This window comes from Coturnix japonica, chromosome 6 (assembly GCF_001577835.2).
Source record: "Coturnix japonica isolate 7356 chromosome 6, Coturnix japonica 2.1, whole genome shotgun sequence".
NCBI lineage: Eukaryota > Metazoa > Chordata > Aves > Galliformes > Phasianidae > Coturnix > Coturnix japonica.
In genome coordinates this window covers 28,174,937-28,192,980 of record NC_029521.1, presented here as the reverse complement: position 1 = coordinate 28,192,980, position 18,044 = coordinate 28,174,937, and the positions used below count along the sequence as shown (strand labels likewise).

The window sequence follows — 18,044 nt, the reverse complement described above, 5'->3', positions numbered from 1 at the left end:
TATGTTTAATAGACACGTCACATGCACCTCAAAGAGATTTTGATATGTATTTGAGATTGCTATGGCCTTCATTTAGTTCTGGCCCTGTGCTAACACTGATAGATATCAAATAACCTCTGCTGACAATGGTACTGTGTTATTGCTGGAAGCGCCCTCCAATGAAGCCCCCTTTGGCCTGGAGTCTGGGGATACAAAATGTCAATGCTGTCAGTTACCCAGAAGCTGAGTAATTAAATACACAAAAAGTCTGGGCAGATACAAAGTTCTCACACACGTTAAAGCTGATAGAGGCAAGATTCTCAAAGCACAAAAAGCCCCCTTGCTCTAAGTGCATGGCCCTTTTGACTCTCTTTACACGTGTTGGGATGCACTGCTGCCTGTTTTGAAGCAAGTCCCAGAGAAGCCCCTCTGTGCTGAATTCACCAGTGAGCGCTTTCAGGGCCCACTTTTGATAAGCTGCAAAATCTAAGACTCCTCATTAAATGCCAGATAATTTGACTGCCCTAAGGGCAGGATTGGTGAATGGGATATGCAAGCTTGGGTCCGATTTCTTGTAATTAATGAGGTCTGAATAAACAGAACCAATCCAGACTGAGAGTGGATTAAATTATTGCACCTAGCAAAGTTCAAACAAGGAATACATGAACAATAAAGTAGGTGAACACAAATCAAGACACTGAGTTTCTGTAAAAACTTCTATAAGCTTTGAAATCTGGAGCTCAGTATGCATCTTTTTTTCCCTAAAGATTTAGAGAATACCAAGTTTCCAGGGTGCCGATTCTGAAAGGTTTATGAAATGCTTGATATGGGGGACCTAAATAGTTATGCCTCTTCTAATTTCTATACGGTGAAGTCATCCACATTTATATTTTATCTATATTGGTCAAGGGAAATTTCATTCCTTGCAGCTTCTTAGTTTTCTTCACAGTGTTTAAGCATTGACACAAGGTATAATTACAGCTAAAAAAAAAAAAACAAAAACAAAAACAAAACCCACATTGAACTAGAGTAGGGTAGTTAAAGGAGGTTTGCTGTAAGCTGCAGTTAAATCCACATGTTGGCAGAAAGCAGAAGTATTGGTTGAGCCTTTGCTCAGGGAAAAAGCCAAAAGTAACACAAGCACATCTTTAAAGCAGCCACATTTTCTCTGAAAAGCAGTTTCTCAGGAGACTATGGTCAACTTCAAGGGTGCCTTTATCAGACATTCCAGGGGAAAAAACAGGAAGAAGAGCTGAGCGCAGCAGGTAACACGATAGGGGTCTGCAGCAGTCACAGGAGTATCAGTTACGATAAACCAAGCTGTGCAACAAGGAGATTAAGATGTGGATTACCGACCACTTACTATGTGACACAAAGAAAAGAATAGCTTCAGATGCCAGTTTGACTTAATCTGGTACTGGCGTTCTTTCCTTGAAAGGATTAATGGGCATGGTGGGTTTTTTTCTGCTGAGGCATTTTTAAAGGGTTTGTCATAATAAAGATTGAGAGGAGCAACAAGTAATGACAGAAACTTCAGCATCATCTATTAAGGAATTTGATCACTAATTAGCCATTTCTAAGTCAAAGCAAACGGCCATCAGCTGCGTGCCTTGCTTAATTAAGGAAACATTGTATTCCAATGGAAATTAGCTGTGGTGGTGATATGGGGCCTTGAATCAATTTCTGTAAACGTGAATACAGCTCAAAACACACATTGATTGTAAGTGTGGGTGTATGAGTGCTTCTCATAGAATAGCTTGAGTTGAAAAGGACCATAATGATCATGCATTTTCAACCCCCATGCTACGTACAGGGTTGCCAACCACCAGACCAGGCTGCCCAGAGCTACATCCAGCTTGGCCTTTAATTCATCCAGGGCTGAGGTAAACATATCTTCCTTTCGCATGGGTTGATGATGCCATCTTGCTTTCCAGGCATTCCTCTCTACTCTTCCCATGCAATGCAATCTTCATGCCAATATACAGCGTAACTCACCCTGGTGTGTATTTTCATTCCTTACATCCTGAGAAGATAAGAATTGCCATAGAGTAAGTGCTCCACATGGCATTTTCCAGCAGAGACTGAGAAGCACAGAGGCAGGGCCACAGGACTCCAGCTGCAAAGAGTCTCCCTGATAACACACCTTTAAATAGTTTGTGATGAATATTTACAAGTGGAGATTGGGGGGGAGGGGGAAGGGAAGAGGTTAGAGCTTTATAGGCACTCATTCAAAATTCCATACGTGGCTTCAAGCAGCTCAGCTAACACCAAGGGGTGCACCTACAGGACCAGAGCACCAGGGTACCCATCTGCTGGAACATGTCCTATTCCCATGGCTCTCCCTTCTTTCAGTCTGCTGATATTTCCTCTTAACAGATGAAAGGTGGCATTTTTTCCTCTAAATTGAATCATCTCCAGTCAGTTCAATACTGCTCTTCAATGTTCATCAGCATACATTAGCACATCATTCCACATTTACTTGAATACAAAAAGCATTTCCATTTGATTTTTTTTGGGGGGGTGAAGTAGGCTTACCTATAAAATCATTTCTGAGTTTTAGTCAATCATAAATTCCAAGCACTGCTGTAAAAGAAAGCCACCTCTATTTAAATACGTCAGGAAGCGAGCATCAAAGAGAACTCTCAGAGAAACCTTCCTTAATTTATACCTGCAATACAGAGATTTCATGCAGCTCAGGAACTTTGGGTTCATGCTCACCCATCTCCCTCAACTATACATTTGGGACTCTTGTCCATCCACTGCAGTTCACTCACATCCCAGGACAGGTGACAATCTCTGGCTACAGCCGTGGGTTTTCCTCATTGCTTTTTCCCCAGCAATGAAAACAGGGGCAAGACAGCAACAGCATCCCCAGCTTAAGTTCCTGTCTTGGCTTACACCCAGTTCCAGCCTGTTGAAATCAAATGGGCGAGGACACATTAATCAGATGTCTCAACAAAGAAAACCCAGGCTTGAAGACCTTGGAAGCTTTCAAATGCATTTTTATGATCAGAGAGATGCATTCGTAGAGGTTGGGTTGTAGGTGATGCCATCTGGGGCCAGCCTGGGTCTACCAGGATCAATTGAAAGAGAATCATTAACTTCTACATGCTTTTAATTAGTCATTAGATAGGATGAGTAAAGTCACACCAGCCCCGCAGATACTTCCTTCCAGACTGTTTCCTGTTATTTCCATCATAATTCAAAATTATTTCCTATCAGGAAATAAATAAATAAAGCAGAAAATCTTATTCCAAAGTGTTGCAGTGAGAAAGGTCTGCAAAGTGAAAAGGCAATGTAGGAGCATAGAGGCAAAGGCACTAGTGTGAATAGAATGGCGTGATAAAGGAAAAAGGCTCACCCAACTCCAAAGATCTAGATTTGTGAGGAAAACTCCACAAGAGAAGAACCTCTAACCAGAGATCCTTCTTTAGTGCTAGCCAGCCCTTAAATGAGGACTAAGAGAGGTGCAGCCAGGCCCCACACCCTGCAGCCTGAATTGACTTCATCTGTGCTCTCAGGGCTGGTCGGGTCCTTTCCCAGGTGTTCAATCAGTGGCTCAGGCCGTGACTCAACAGTTCCTATACATGAGGCATACAGAAAATCTTTCCACATCATAGCAAATCCTTAGCAATGATAAGTTTGGAAGCTACTACTTTCCATCATCTAAAGATCATGCCCAGCAAATACACAGTGCTGCTAACAGCAGTGGAATAAATATATTTATTTAAAGCCAACTGGACCTGTTAAGAGGAGCAAAGGCATTTTAACACTTGGTTCAAGACAACTCTTGAGCATTACTGCAGTTTTTAAGCAGCAGTAATCTGTTCATCCCATCCACATACATCTACATCTGCACAATGGCTGAGCTCATCCACACTGGTCCATCCATATGGAGAAAAGGAGGGAAGGAGCATCACTGACAGCATGTCCATTCATGTGGTCACTGCAGTGCCAGATGAATTGCTCTTGAGTTCACCCCAACCACACACTTTGCTTTACGGAGTTTATGGAGCACAGCCAACTGCAAGACATGGGAACTGCCCCAGCAGGATCATAGCACGGGAGATCTGCCACTCATTCCTGTGCCACTGTAGGATTTGTAAATATCACAATTAAAGGCTGTTTTTTTTTTCTCCTATCCGCTACACAGGTGGTTGGATTTTCACCAGACCATTTATGATCAAAATTAAAACCTGCTATTTGGTCAGTTCATAAGTATGCTCCACCACACACCACTGTGACCTTTAGAAATGCCAGTGTTAACTGGAGCACTCAGGGACATCTGAAGGATATTTGTTTTCATGGGCCAACGTGCAAAAGAGCTCACCTTCATTTTTAGCAGTTTCCCCAATATACACATGCGAACCAGCCCAGATCTCATCACATGTAATTGAAAATGTACAGTTTTGTGCTTCCATCCTGAAGGGAACAAGCCAAACAACAAGCTCCTGTTCGAGTCCGATTCGGACAGCAGCTCGGCAGTGTCTCGCTGGCTGCTCCCTAACAAACCCTCCATTCATTGCAGTTCCGTGCAGCTGAGCTGTTTCCACCTGAGCCAGCGTTACAGACCTTTAATCAAACAAATGTACAAGGAAGCTCAACTACTTAACTGCTGTGCTTGTTCTGTGGGCTGAGATAGCCAAATACAACAGAAAGAATTTTACCCCGCTTGAGACGAGTGCATTTCCTTGCCGTTGTTCCCAACAAAGGGCAGCAGGTACAAATGGCCCACTATCTGTGTCACTGAGAAGTGGAGAGCAATTTGTTTCTATTAAACAGGATGCTTCTATTTTTTATTCTGTTGGCTTAGCCTCTCTGCAGCCTGTGCCAATCATGGTTTTAATCTGAACTGCCCTTGACCGTTCCTGCTATGCCACAGAAGAATTCTCTCTTTCCACCAACCCACCCCCTCCCTTCCCCGTCGTCTTGTACAGGTAATTGTGAGAAAGCAAGTGAAAGCCCTGGGGTATTGGATTCAAAACACAATCCTGCCATTCTCAGGAGCATACAAAGAATAAACTTGAATGCGACATTGAGTCCTTGCAGACTGCACCTGCTGGTGAGCTCCAGTTCATGGTGGGGTCACTGCAGGCCCCATTGCTCTGGTGGCAGGAGAGCTCCTATGTTTTCAGTTCACAGTGAGATTAGATCTACAATGTTTGACCTGTCTAATTTATTTTTTGTTTGATGAAGCAAGGAGATCCCAGCGCTCTGTTAAATGCCTTCCTACTTCTTCCCTGGAGAATGCTGCTGGTGCCTTTCAAGGACCACTGATGTGGTGGCATTTGGAAAGGCTGTAGATTGGAGTTGGTGTAATTTAATGTTGTATCTACATACAGCACAAAACTTTTCTGTCTTTACAGACTGACCTGCATCTTCTTTCCATAAGAGTCTAAGGGGAAAGGCCCACAGAACTGTCCCAGGTGCAAGTTCTGGTTTATGTGTTTAGGTTTCCGTGGGTTTCAGTTTGGTTTGTCTTTTATCCATCTTTCTTTGGATATGGAACCTGTCCTTAGCACCACTAAGAGTGACTTTGTTCACTTCTGGTTCATCACTCCCTATTTTTACTCTCTCTTATTTTTTAGCAGACAAAAACGTTGATGACTTGGTTCAATGTAAGACATTTCTGCTGGACTCCTTCAGAAACCATTTTTATTACTGATACTAGAAACTGCAGGAGCTGAATCCGCCTTAATGACATTTCTGTGATGTTTTCTGGCCTGCTTGCACCCAGAGCTGACTGGTTTGCTTCTGTTGACATCCATCAGATAAACTTCCTAAGCAATTTCACAGGCCAACACTGTGATGTAAATACATTTGAATGCTGAGGCTTAGCAGGTTTGAGGCATTCGCCACTCCCTTTTGGAAGCAGAACATGGAAATAAGAACTGAATTTTAACTAAACACCTAAAAATTCCTTTTTTTTTTTCTTCATTTTGGTCCAGAAGTCTCCTAAGAGAACAGATCTCCTGGCACACAGTGCTGTAAGGCCCTGGGAAACTGGAACTGCAGCTACTCTTTCTGCACCATACTATACCTGGTGCTGAGATAAAATCAGAGGCCTCCGATATAAAATCAGGTTTTTGTGAAGGGCTGCTGTTAAACAACTTCTTATCTTTAAAAAGGAAGGTGTTCCCATCTGAATTTTTTAGGGAAAAATTCGGGTTCATTATAATTTTTTTCTGAGTATTTTTGTCTATCCCTAAGGCAAGAGATAAATGAAGTGTGATAGTCCTTTGGAGAGCTTAGGAACTATTTGTGGTGAATAATTTATTCGACAAATTTCGTCCTTATTTCAGTTCATGAATTATCTGTGAACTGACTTGTACTTCCACGAATTTATTCATAATTCAAAATTATTCAAGAAATGTTTCTGCACAAACATATTTCTCTGCACAGTTTGCTTATGAGCAGATTATTGATCTAACTATTCATTATCTGCAGTGTACTGCTTGGAGAGTGAGGGGAAATTATTCTTTTTCAAAGGCCCTGTAACGCATCTGTAAACTCAATTTCAAAGGTTTTAGAAGGGGTAATCTTTCCGTTTGCTGCTTTCATGGGATCTGAATTCACTTCTGCTAATGTTTTTGGTCATAATTAGCAGCCCCAGCTTCTGTTTAAGTAGATGTTTGAAAGTGATTTAAGTAAACTGACTGTGGTACATAGGTTTTGACACCAGCCAAAAGAAATATTGACTGTATTGACTTCTCTTTCATGTATTTCCAACCTACAGTATAGGTATTTCCCTGTGTCTACCTAGATTTTAGGTATATAGACATATAGTAATCAAAAGCACTTATTAATTTATGGACAAGCATTAGAACTTGTTCTATGAAATATATATATAAATATATAAAAGGAACATGGAAAGAACTATTTTCCTCTAACTTCACCTTAGTTTTCTAAGGATCTAATGCCCTGATTTAATTTGATGCAATTACAATAAAAGCTGCAATCTAAGGCAAGCAAATGAATTTTGTGTCAAGAGTGAAATACAATCTGTTAAAATTGGTTTGAAAATACAATTTTAGGTCTAGTACAGCAAGTCCTGACATTTCAGATTAATCTGTCCTATAACAAAATTAATGACACTCAAAGTTGTTTAAGAATGGCTGTTAACTATTCTTACCCTATTCATCACCAGCTCTATCAGTCTAATCCAAGGAGTCACCAGGCTATTAAGTACAGTATATCAGCTCAGCTTAAGAACATTCAGATTGTGATTGTTTGAGGGATCACGTTCCTAGTAATAGAAATATGAAGAACGATGGTAAATAATGAGGGAAATCCCTCTGGAAGTTTGTTGATGTGGTGCCTGTACATTTCTGTCACCATTACTCTGCTAAAAAAAAATAAAAAAATAAAAAAAAGTTAAAAATTAGGGGTCATTTCTGATAGGCAGGTGGTGTGGGTAGCTTTCTAAGCTTTTAGGGCTTCAGGTGGTGCAGAATATCTCATGAGAGAGCCTTTGTCCAGAAAACTTGAAGATCCTTTCTCCAGCCATGTAAAATCCATACAAGCGCCATGCCAAAGGCAGGAAAAGCGAGATTTCTGCCACTGTCCCACCCTTGGTCCAGGCTGGAACCTGGAAGGAGACTTCAACCTGACTTCAACCTGAATGGCAGGGCCAGGTGCTTGTCCATTACACTTTGCTTTGCACCTTTTGTTACTCTCAGACACACCACAGTTAATGGTAATTTGTGTCCATTTCCAGAAATAGGGCCATAGGAAGCTTTTTGAGCAGTTACAGCAGTGTGTTCATCTGCTGAACTGAAACAGAGGAGCCAGAATAAATTTTGTTCTCTGCTTTCAATTCTTGGTTGTTGTTTTTTTTTTTTTTTTCTTAACTCAAAATGAAAATAATGAAATATTCAACTTTTATGTAAAGTGAGCTTTCTTGAGCTATGATTAATTTGGGGTACTGTTATTATAGGCTCCTTGGGAAGTTCAAAAGCATCTGGGCAACATTCTCGGTTGTATAGTCTGATTTTTGGGTAGCACCACCATGTTCTATCAATATTACAGTTCTCCTTGTTCTCAGAACCAGCACCGTGAGATATGCATTTCATCTAACAATGAAAATGGCACTTACCATTTCATTTAGCTTTGTATCTCTTTTGGTCCAAACTACTTCATTTTGCACAAACTATGGACCTGATTCTTTGCTTCTGCTGTTGTGAAGCTGGGCTAACATTACTGAGGTGAATGGAACTGACAAACAGAATGCTGGGCACACATCTCTGGCTGTGCACTTTGTACTCTTTCTGACAGCATCTCCTTCCCCTCCCCACAGAGAGGACCATTCTAGGATTTCTCACCCAAAACTTTCATAGCTCACATGGATAAGTTGATTCTTCCTTACTTTTGACACTGAAGGTGATATCCATTCCTCCAGGATAAAGTGCTACATTTGCTCACATAATAGCCATACTTTTTGCCCAAATGTTGCCATTAAAAACTCAGGTCTGGCCATTAGGCTCTCCCTGGAGTGAAGACGAAGAAAATTCAGGACTAAACCTAAGCTGTAATTACCTAACTGAATGTTCATCCACTCACACATTTTTCATCCACTTTGAAATTGCATTCCCCTATACGTTTCCTGTATTCTAATGCCTCTCCAGCAGCTTTTAGCTTGAATCACCGGAGTAATCGCTGTCCTTCATCGTAGTCCAGGAAGACTAAATGCAGAGCTAACACCCCACACGGAAGGGATCTGAATCACATCACCGCAAAAAGCCTGACAGCTGGGTTTATCACATTGGCATGTGGAAAAGAAAAATTGCTTTTGATGCTTCTCTCTCCCCCTGTTATTGTTATTTATTTATTTCTTTATTTTTTAAGAGATGAGGCTAGAAATATTACGCAGAGATTTTTCTTTTAAAACCGAGAGGGATGAAATGAAGAAACACCACCTTGTTACCTGCCTGGGTATTCCACACAGAACTAAATGTGAGCTTTCTTAGGGCAAGGGTGAGTTTTGATGCAATGAGAGAAAACATGTAGAAATGATGATGTTTCTCTTCTAAGTGAAAAGTGTAATTGTCCTTGAAAGACCGTGGACCAGGCAGTTCAGAGCATGCAGGAATGCAGCATCTGGGTTCTGGTGTGATTTTTATGCTTCCATTTTAATAAATACAACATATAACACTGCATCTCTAGGCACAGGAGAAGCAAAATAATCAAGAGCTTTGTGCTCAACACCATTCTATGTGATGCCAGCAGATAGAAAGGATGAGGTAAGTCTGGAAACCAAGTACATCACTGAAGTGTTTGCTGGTATGAATTCGCTCTTGTAAGCGATGGTCATGATAGGTACCTCTCTGCACCAAGTAGTACTGAGAGCAGATTCCTCTGAAAAGCAGGTGGGAGCTAGGAATTGCTGTTTGCTTGATGTTCCTGCTACAGTTTAAGCTAGGAGACACCTCTGAAGCTAAGCAGCTTATACAAACATGAAACAACCCATAACAAATGAATACTTACTTCTGCTTAGATAGTCTGTCTATCAACAGTTTTAAGATAGCAGCAGGGGCAATTTAAAGGGTAGAAAACAAATAAAGTCCATTTATTAGCAGCTGAATTTTTCATGAATATATTGGTATTAAATATTAACCATATATCAGTTTCTAAAAGAGGGTGAAAATTGGTTTGTGAGAAAATTGTTTTTAGTTAGACATATTCCTAAGTCACAGAGCCTTCAACATTTTATATTACTGCTTTAAAGTGCTAAGATGCAGGGAGATAAATTCACCTATGAGGCACATGTACATCACAGGAAAGGGCAATCTCTACTCACTTATTAGCACAGTAAAATCCCATTTTCTGTTACTGAGACCCATGTCAAACAAAATAGACATTTTGTAGTCATGTTTATTTTATATTTCACTTTATTATTTAAAAAGAACATGATTCAGAGCCAAGTTGTTGAGGAAGAGGTGAATTCAATTACCTGGGACTATAGCTACAGATATAGTAATACCCTTCTGCCTGAGAGGTTGCTCCAAAGAACTTGGAAAATGTGTAAGATGTTGGAGTTTGGAAAAGACCATGTGAAATTTTGGAAACTATGAAGGCTCAAGTGGATAAAGCATAATTCTGTCCATAAGAACTTCTGACTGTGGACTGTGCAAAACTACTGGTGTTGTCAAGAAAACCGTAGCGTTCAGCTGCAGATCTGGGTAGTGATGCTCTGCTTCTTGAATGGAGATGTAACTGATGGGTACTCACGGGGAGAAAGAAGCTTCACCTGAAGTCAGTGAGAATGAAGATCTCAGTTTGGAGGGAGTGTTGGTTGGTGCCTCTGGGCCATTGAAGGCAGGTGAATAAAAGGCCACTTGTAGTGTAGCCATTTCAGCTACCAATAATACAACTCATAGGAAAAAAAACAAATTCTAATTGAGGTCATGGGTAATCTTGAGGTAATTCTTATTGCTTTTCCCACACGAGATGTATGCAGAGTGAATGGTGCTGCTGACAGCAAGCAGCTCTCAGCATCAAGGCTGGACTACCTACACAGAAATTTCTCAAATTCCTCAAACTGCTGCTGTGATATAAACATGGCACTGAGTTATGGAAAGGGCAATGCAAGATAATAGAGTCCAGTGTTACTCTCCACATAACATTGCAATCCAAATTGGAATGATCACAAAGCCCCAATGACAGCCCTCTGTGCAGGTCAAACCACCACGAGGTCAGTTCTCATGGCAAAAGGAGCTCTCCCCTCCTCTGCTGAAACGTGAATAATGTGCCAACTGTCCTACTTTCTCCTGCAAAGTTCCCATCGAGATTTTTCATTAGGTGATGCACGAACCTTGTAGGCTGTAAATTAAGCATGAGAACAGCTTGGCTGGCAGTGTGCAGTGATCTTGGGGCAGCCGGGGCCAGGTCTGTGCCCTCAGATGAAGCCAGATGTAATTTCTCTGCTGTCAGGACTCATCTCTCTTTGTTTTCCTTCCTGTGTATATTGCACCCTGCTGTATCATCAGCCGCTGCCTGATTTGCATGTTTAGCTTTCCTCCAGCAGGAGTCAAATAGGGCCACAGGCTTCAGCTGTGATAACTCCCTTCTCTTTCATGTTGCTGCAGTAGCTTCCACGAGGCAAGTACGTTATCCAGAGAACAAGAAGTTGAGACTAGTTGTTTGGAAACAAATGATATCTGAAGCTGCAACAGTAGCGCTGGAGGTGCTACAAGCAACTATCTCCACAGCAGGAGTTGTGACGTCCAGGAGCTCAGCCAGCCAACCCTATTTCAGGTAGAAGAACTCAGACTTAATTATCCCAGCCTCCCAGGTCTGACTGCACCCAGACAGGTGTTTCAATGCCAGGGAGAACAGCCTGCAAGAACACCCAACTCCAGCACTCGGGAATGCTTTTGTGTGATGACATGCAATACCATTTTGCTGTATAGTTACTCTAAAACGTAGGCTTGCTCACCATCTTGTCCTTAAACGGCCACAGGGGTGATCCAATTGCTGAGCCAGTATCAGAAGAAATAGGAGTTGAACAGAAAGCTCACAGAAATTTAGTATTAGAAACACTGGAAAACCAGCTGCACAATCACCTTGGTGACAGGGTTCCACTCAAGTCAAACTGGATCTGCATTTGAAAGCACAAAGTCAAATAAAAACACAATATAAAATCTTGAAAGGAATTGAAGGAGTCACAGTCGCAACGCCTGAGCCTAGATTTTAAAATGCATGTATTGATGTAAGCCATATGGAAATGGCACAGAGCTATTGCTAACACAGAAGAACAATACATTTTAAGTCAAGCCTAAAATAGACTCATTTTAACGGTATTCTTATTCTAATATCAGGTTTCACAATGAATTAATTTGATGTGTCATTTTTCTCGCTCCACAGAAACGTTCTGTTCCTTGGAGAGGAAACAAAGGTCTTTGCTTTTCCAACTTCTATGTGTCAAAAATATTGAAACTTCATAAAACATCTTGTTCTCTCTGTTTTGCAGGATTCTGATTCGGTCAGTGACTGAACTCTTATGCTCCAATTAATTAAATGGCCATCTCATAAATTAAAAATATATATATCCCACGTCCTTAAATCTCTGAATCCCAGCTGGGAACCTGAAAGGCGTGAAATACACAGTAATCATCTCGCATCAACAGAAACTGATCTTAAAGCTGTAATTACATGATAAATGTCTTTATGACACATGCCCACTATTTGGTCATGCCCTAGAGACAAATGCTAAGAGCCAAGAGAACAGGGAAGGGGGGAGGAAATGTAGCTGATATCCAATCCCTTCAGCTTGTTTGCAATTTCATTGGCTTTCTTTCAATGACCTGAGACTTCCAAGAGCATGATAGATATTTCCTAAATATTTTACATTCAGGTAATTACAGTAGTATATGGATTTGCTAGTCAGTTTAGAGGAGACCAATTAATTGCTGCAAATCACAGTATAAGAGATGATCCTGCAGCAGGGGAAGGGTCACATCTTAATAAGAAGGAAAAGCTGGATACTTATGGCTAAAGTGTGCCACATTCACATCCACTGAAACTGGTCACCTCTATGATATTGGCTTAGGAAAACCCCTCCATATGTTGGGTGTTCTGCCTCAGGATCATAGGCTTAGGTCTTAAATGTCAGGAGCTCACTGCTCATCAAGTAATAGAGGATAAAAATTTTGCATCATTCTTTATATCAGTACACCAATACTTATATCATTATTATTCATCCAGCATTTCTGTGGCACACCACTCACCTTTGTTGGGGTTTTTTGTTTGTTTGTTATTAACTGAACTGCTGTGGGCTTGTCCTGTTCCAAGACTAAAAGCTGACATCCCTTCAAAAACACCAACCAAGGGAGGGTTGGGGCCATATTTTCAGCATCTCTCTTGTCTCATAATGCATACATTATGCAAGGAGAGTGATCACAGAGATATGTCAGGGTACTGGAAAGGAGTCCTGAGGAGATACAAAGCTACAGAGGCTCTAGCGTGGGCTGGATGGTGGCAACAGAAGTGGAAAGGAAATCTGCTCTAGCTTAGAATGTAGCCGAATCCCCTGAAGAATGTAAAGAGCAGACACATAACAGAAGTAAAGGTTACAGTAGCTGAAATACACTTGGCTTGCAAGAAAAGTTGCAAGTCTCCGATATTTGGGCCTACTGAAATTGCTAGGACAGACAAGATGCTATTATCTGCTTGGGAAACAGATGGACAGTACACTCAGAGAGGCTGCTTTTATTTCTAGTGTCTCTGATGAAGGCAAAGTAAAGTAGGCCAGACACTCATTTAATCTTAGAAAGCCTTTAGTTGAGTGATAGCACAGTTCCTTTTGTTAAAAAATGCATTATCGTGTCTAATACATATTGAGAAAATTGAAAGGAAGGCAGTTCCGCCAGTTAAAGTTTAAACATGCGGTCCTTAATGGTTCAGAAGCTCAAAATGCAGAGCCTCCCACACCTGTCAGTTTCGTACTTTCCAAACACTCATTCAACAAGGCTGAAATTAATATTGTTATATCTATTGGCGAAGCAGCATTAATAGATTGCAGAACTACTATTTAGGCAGCTAAAGTTATCAAGGTTTGCAAAGTCCTTTCAAGTAAAAAAAGTGGAATGGAAATCTCTTCAGAAACACCTTCTGACATCTCGCAAACCCATGGGGAACGCATTCATTTCCCTGTTAAATTATAATCATACAGTCACATTTTCAAGTTTAAATGCAACACAGTAGCGGTGACTTCTCAGTAAAATGATCATACTGGAGTGTCATCGTGGTACTCGGATGGTTCTCTGCTTCTATTAATCTCTACATCACAGGTAGATGCTGATTCTGACTGGAAAATGGCAAAATGGAGATTTTTGCCTTCTTTAGCATAGCAGTAAAGCTAATTGAACTGCCATACAAAACAATTCTGAGCTAGCTGCACCAATTCATCTCCATCCTGTACTTTTGTGGCTTCATTTCACTCATTGTCAAATATGCCTTGAAAATTGTTTTTGAAGCAGTTATTTTTCTAAATCCATCAGATCTTACTTACTGCCAGTAATCGATGAAGCTTCTCAAGGTTAATGAGAAAGATAACTTCCATATTTTGATGAACACGTGGCTTCTCCTATTGACTTCAAAGGCAATCTATCCAAAGACTGAAGCTGCCATTCAGAAAGGAATACTAAAGACTCAGGTTAATCTTAAATCAACACAGAGACAATTATTTTGTATATTAAATGCTATTCCATATAAAATTTCATTAAGGGCTCCTAATGACTGTACAACTTCAATCCCAGTTCCTTTTTAACTTGGATCACTTAAAAATAAATCAGATACTTGTTTAAAAGAAATATATGCTTGTATGGCTTTCTAGATTAGAGCTTTCAAAACAATCAAATCCTGCACTGTGCTTATTCCCACCAAGCAGACAATAAACCTTGAGGCCTTCTCAGTGAGATGATCACACTTTCTAACTTCATTGAGTGTCAAAAACAACAATGCTAGAAATAAAACAGAGTGCAAAATATCTTGTTTGCCAGCATCCCCTTCAGAGACACCAAATGTAGGGTCCGCAGCTCTGCTACAGACCAGTACTGCCCATGCCATTCTGGTGAGGCCAACCTTGTCTCTGCTGGGAACATCCCAGTGCAAAATGGACTTGGGTGAATCTCTTGTCAGTCCAACCCTTTCAAAAAATTAATGGGTGACCTCAAGTTTCCCAGACTTGAGCAAATTCTAGCAATTCATTCAGTAAAAAGCAGCTGCTGTGGTGGGATTCTTTTAATTTCTAAAAGGAATCTCATGACACTGAATGAATACAAAAGGTTTTGAGAGCACCAAAGCAGAGAGACTGGTAGAGATAACTCCCAAGTGTTCCAAGTAGTCGGACAACATGGACTGAGGGAGGTGTTTTGTTTATGAGACTATGCTCAAGGTTAAAATAAGTGACAAATAGCTTCAGAGAATAGGAGCTGGAATTCACAAATAAGCCAAGCGTGACGATGATATCTATGATACAGTTATAAAAACACATTGGTGCAATAAAATGTAAATTTGAGGTATACAACAGACCAAATGTCTGTATCATTTTTCTCTGCTTGGTGTTCTCCCTGGAAAGGCGAGGATGCGGAGTGGAATCAGTATTTATACAACCTCAATCTCAAAGAGCTTTCCTAATATTAAATGCATAAATGAGCTTTTATTTTCACCAACCGTCTCTGGAAATGCTTCAGTTTTAATGCAAATGAGTCCCAAAGAGACAAAGAGAAAATAAATATTTGTTTTCCATTCAATGATCTGTTAGGTTTTATCTACTGTGACCCTTCCCTAGCTTTACTATCAGATATCCATGCAAACAGGGTCATTAGAAGAGAGCAGCTTTCTTTGAAATTAAACATAGATTTGCCTGAAAATTTCCTTATCTCTTTACATTTACATTTCTAACAATGCCCGTCCATTATTGCGAGGCTCAGTAGTAAAATTCAAAAAGGTCATTAATAAACGCTTGTTCACAAATAAAGGATTTTAGTGACTTGTTTTGCAAAGAGAAGCTTGCTTGTTTAGTATACAACATAATTGCTTCCTTTGGCCATCTGCTAAGCGGAGAAAAACTTGGAGTTAACAGAGGTATATTTTGATTTACAAAGCGCAGCAAACATTAAAAGAGAGTATCCACATCTTATAAATACTATCTGTGCCATCCTCAGAGGTGAATATGCAGTATGTGTTCATGTGCATTTTACTAGCAGTACTCAAAGGACTGAAGCACACACGTCTACTTTCTATGGCCTGTCGCCTCCACATGTATATGTGCTCATAGATCTCCACAGCCTTCCCAGATCTTTCCTCTTTGCCCTCCCCCTGCTGCACAACACAGATAAAATTCTAACTCTGTCTTTTATCCATTATTTTCAAGATAGATGTCTGGGGTGTACTGAGAATTGGAGGGTCAACCAAAGAGCCAATTGTTGCCTTCAAGTAGAATCATATGATCATAGAGTCATCCAGGTTGGAAAAAACCACTAGAATCATCCAATCCAAGCATCAAATCCTGCAAACACATCTGTATTTCTAAATACAGATCTGTATATGTATATACATACATATATAGACATACATCTGTATGTCTAAATACAGAAGTGTTCAATACCAGATATTACCCCAATCATACAGCTTCTGAATGGGAATGTACACATGAATGTGAGCTAAAGGAGTACCTGTGACCGCTGAAGAAGAGTAGGAAAGTGATGAGGACCTTTCCAGAAATGCTGCAGTGAATCAAGCACCTAAAATGCAAAATTAGGGTTAAAAGCAAAGCAAATAAGTATTTTCTTTTTCTTTTTCTTTTTTTCTTTTTAGAAATAGTCTAACACTGACTGCAGTTTAGCTGAATAACAGATAATATTTTTTCTGTAGGGCATTTTAATAGCCCGTGGGATATTAATGAATAACCCATGCATGAGATTTCAGAGAGTTTTAACTATCTAGAAAGTTAGAAATACTCCAGCAGTTACAAGAATGAACTGCTAGATCAGCTAAAATGAGCTGACAACTTGTGTTGTAAACATTCAGGATCCAATTTTATATTTAACTAGATCATAAACTAATGAACCAACATCCTTAAAAGGTCCCATATATTTTTCATAGTCTCAAGGAGAATACACTATAAGTGCAAAGATGGCTCACTGCACTTCCTTCCCTATGAGATATGATGTTCTCACATGAAGTGAAAAGCCACCAGGAATTTTCTATGCTGACACATGGCACACAGCTCTGTGATGCTGGAGGTGCAATGAGAAGCACCCACCTTTCTGCCCTTCAGAGCAATTTTCCTTCAGGGGCCCAACAGCATTAAATGAAAGATTGTCACACTTTGGATGGCCCACAGAAGAGACAGAATGTTTTCAAATCGCTGCCAACTGACGAAAGTATCCCTTCTGAGCAAAGCACTTACAAAAGGGCTGCAGACTATTCTGGGATTTGACCTTTCAGTGCAAGGAGAAATTGGGCTCGCTGCAGCAAAGGCCAGCAGCATCCTTTTTGTCAAGCTGCCTGCGTGCCAGTCACCTTGCAGGATGAAGTCTTCCCCAAGGAAAGCATCCATCGGATTTTATGTCTACCTCCTGAAAGCACAAGGAGGCAGAACCTCCTCCTGACCCTCTGGAAGCCAACGAGAGAACTCCTTGACTTGATTGGGAACGCGTTCAAGTAATGATTCAGGTGGATTTGGTAGAGATTTGCAATTCAAAGGCTGCCATTAGAAAAGTAGCATTTGAAACTGTGTTGCTGTGTTGTGCCTCATGTAGATCAGTATCAAATTAAATTTCCCTATTGTACCTCTTATGTTGTTAACACAATGAGGGGAGTGTTGTTTGCCTCATCTCCATCCTCCTAACTGCAACATCCTTTTCAGTTTAAACTATACAGAAGTGAATAATTATTGAGGCCTTCTGTTTACCATCCTTAGAAGATTTAATTTATCCCAATAAACATTGTGAAGCAGACCTTTTGCATTTGCAGTGGCATATAATTTACTTGGAACAAATGCTCTGGGTTCGGTATAAAGACCATTCATCAGGCAAATCTGAATCAGAGGCAGCTTAGAAAAAGAATCCTTTGTGTAATTGTTTTCCATCACAAACAACATGTGGGAGAGAAATTTAGGCAATATTTTCAAACATTGTAAGCTACATAATTATTGTCCTCTGCAAACCTGGTGATAGTTTTTACAATCACAATTGCACTTTATCTGTCTAATCACCTATTCACTGTGACCAATTACAGACTTGGCATTGATGAGGAGGCATTTAATAATATTAAATACAAAACCCTAGATTTGAATAATGTTGAGTTTATGACACAAACTAACAAAAGCCAGGAAATTCAAAGGCAAGGTTTGCGCTCCATCCTTAATTCATGGCATTCTGCCTGAGCGTAAGAGCACATATGAGCACTGCAGAGACCTCTGCTACACAAAGATCATTGCAGCGCTGAGTTACAAAGGAATAATGAAGTCCTGAGATTAATTTTTAATGCTGAGGTCTTTTGCAGATTTAGTGTGTAATCGCAACAGTATTCTTGGTATGCTCTACATTCACATCATTTTA

General features: G+C 40.3%; 1 long non-coding RNA gene across 1 annotated transcript; it reads right to left on the bottom strand.

Moving 5' to 3' along the window:
• Positions 1-9,870: 9,870 nt before the first annotated feature.
• On the bottom strand, positions 9,871-16,291 carry LOC107316219. Its single transcript, XR_001556240.1, has 4 exons — positions 16,155-16,291; positions 13,988-14,099; positions 11,414-11,575; positions 9,871-11,223 (listed from the first exon to the last, which is right to left on the bottom strand). It is a non-coding gene; the product is annotated as an uncharacterized LOC107316219 (long non-coding RNA).
• Between the last annotated feature and the right edge of the window lie 1,753 nt (positions 16,292-18,044).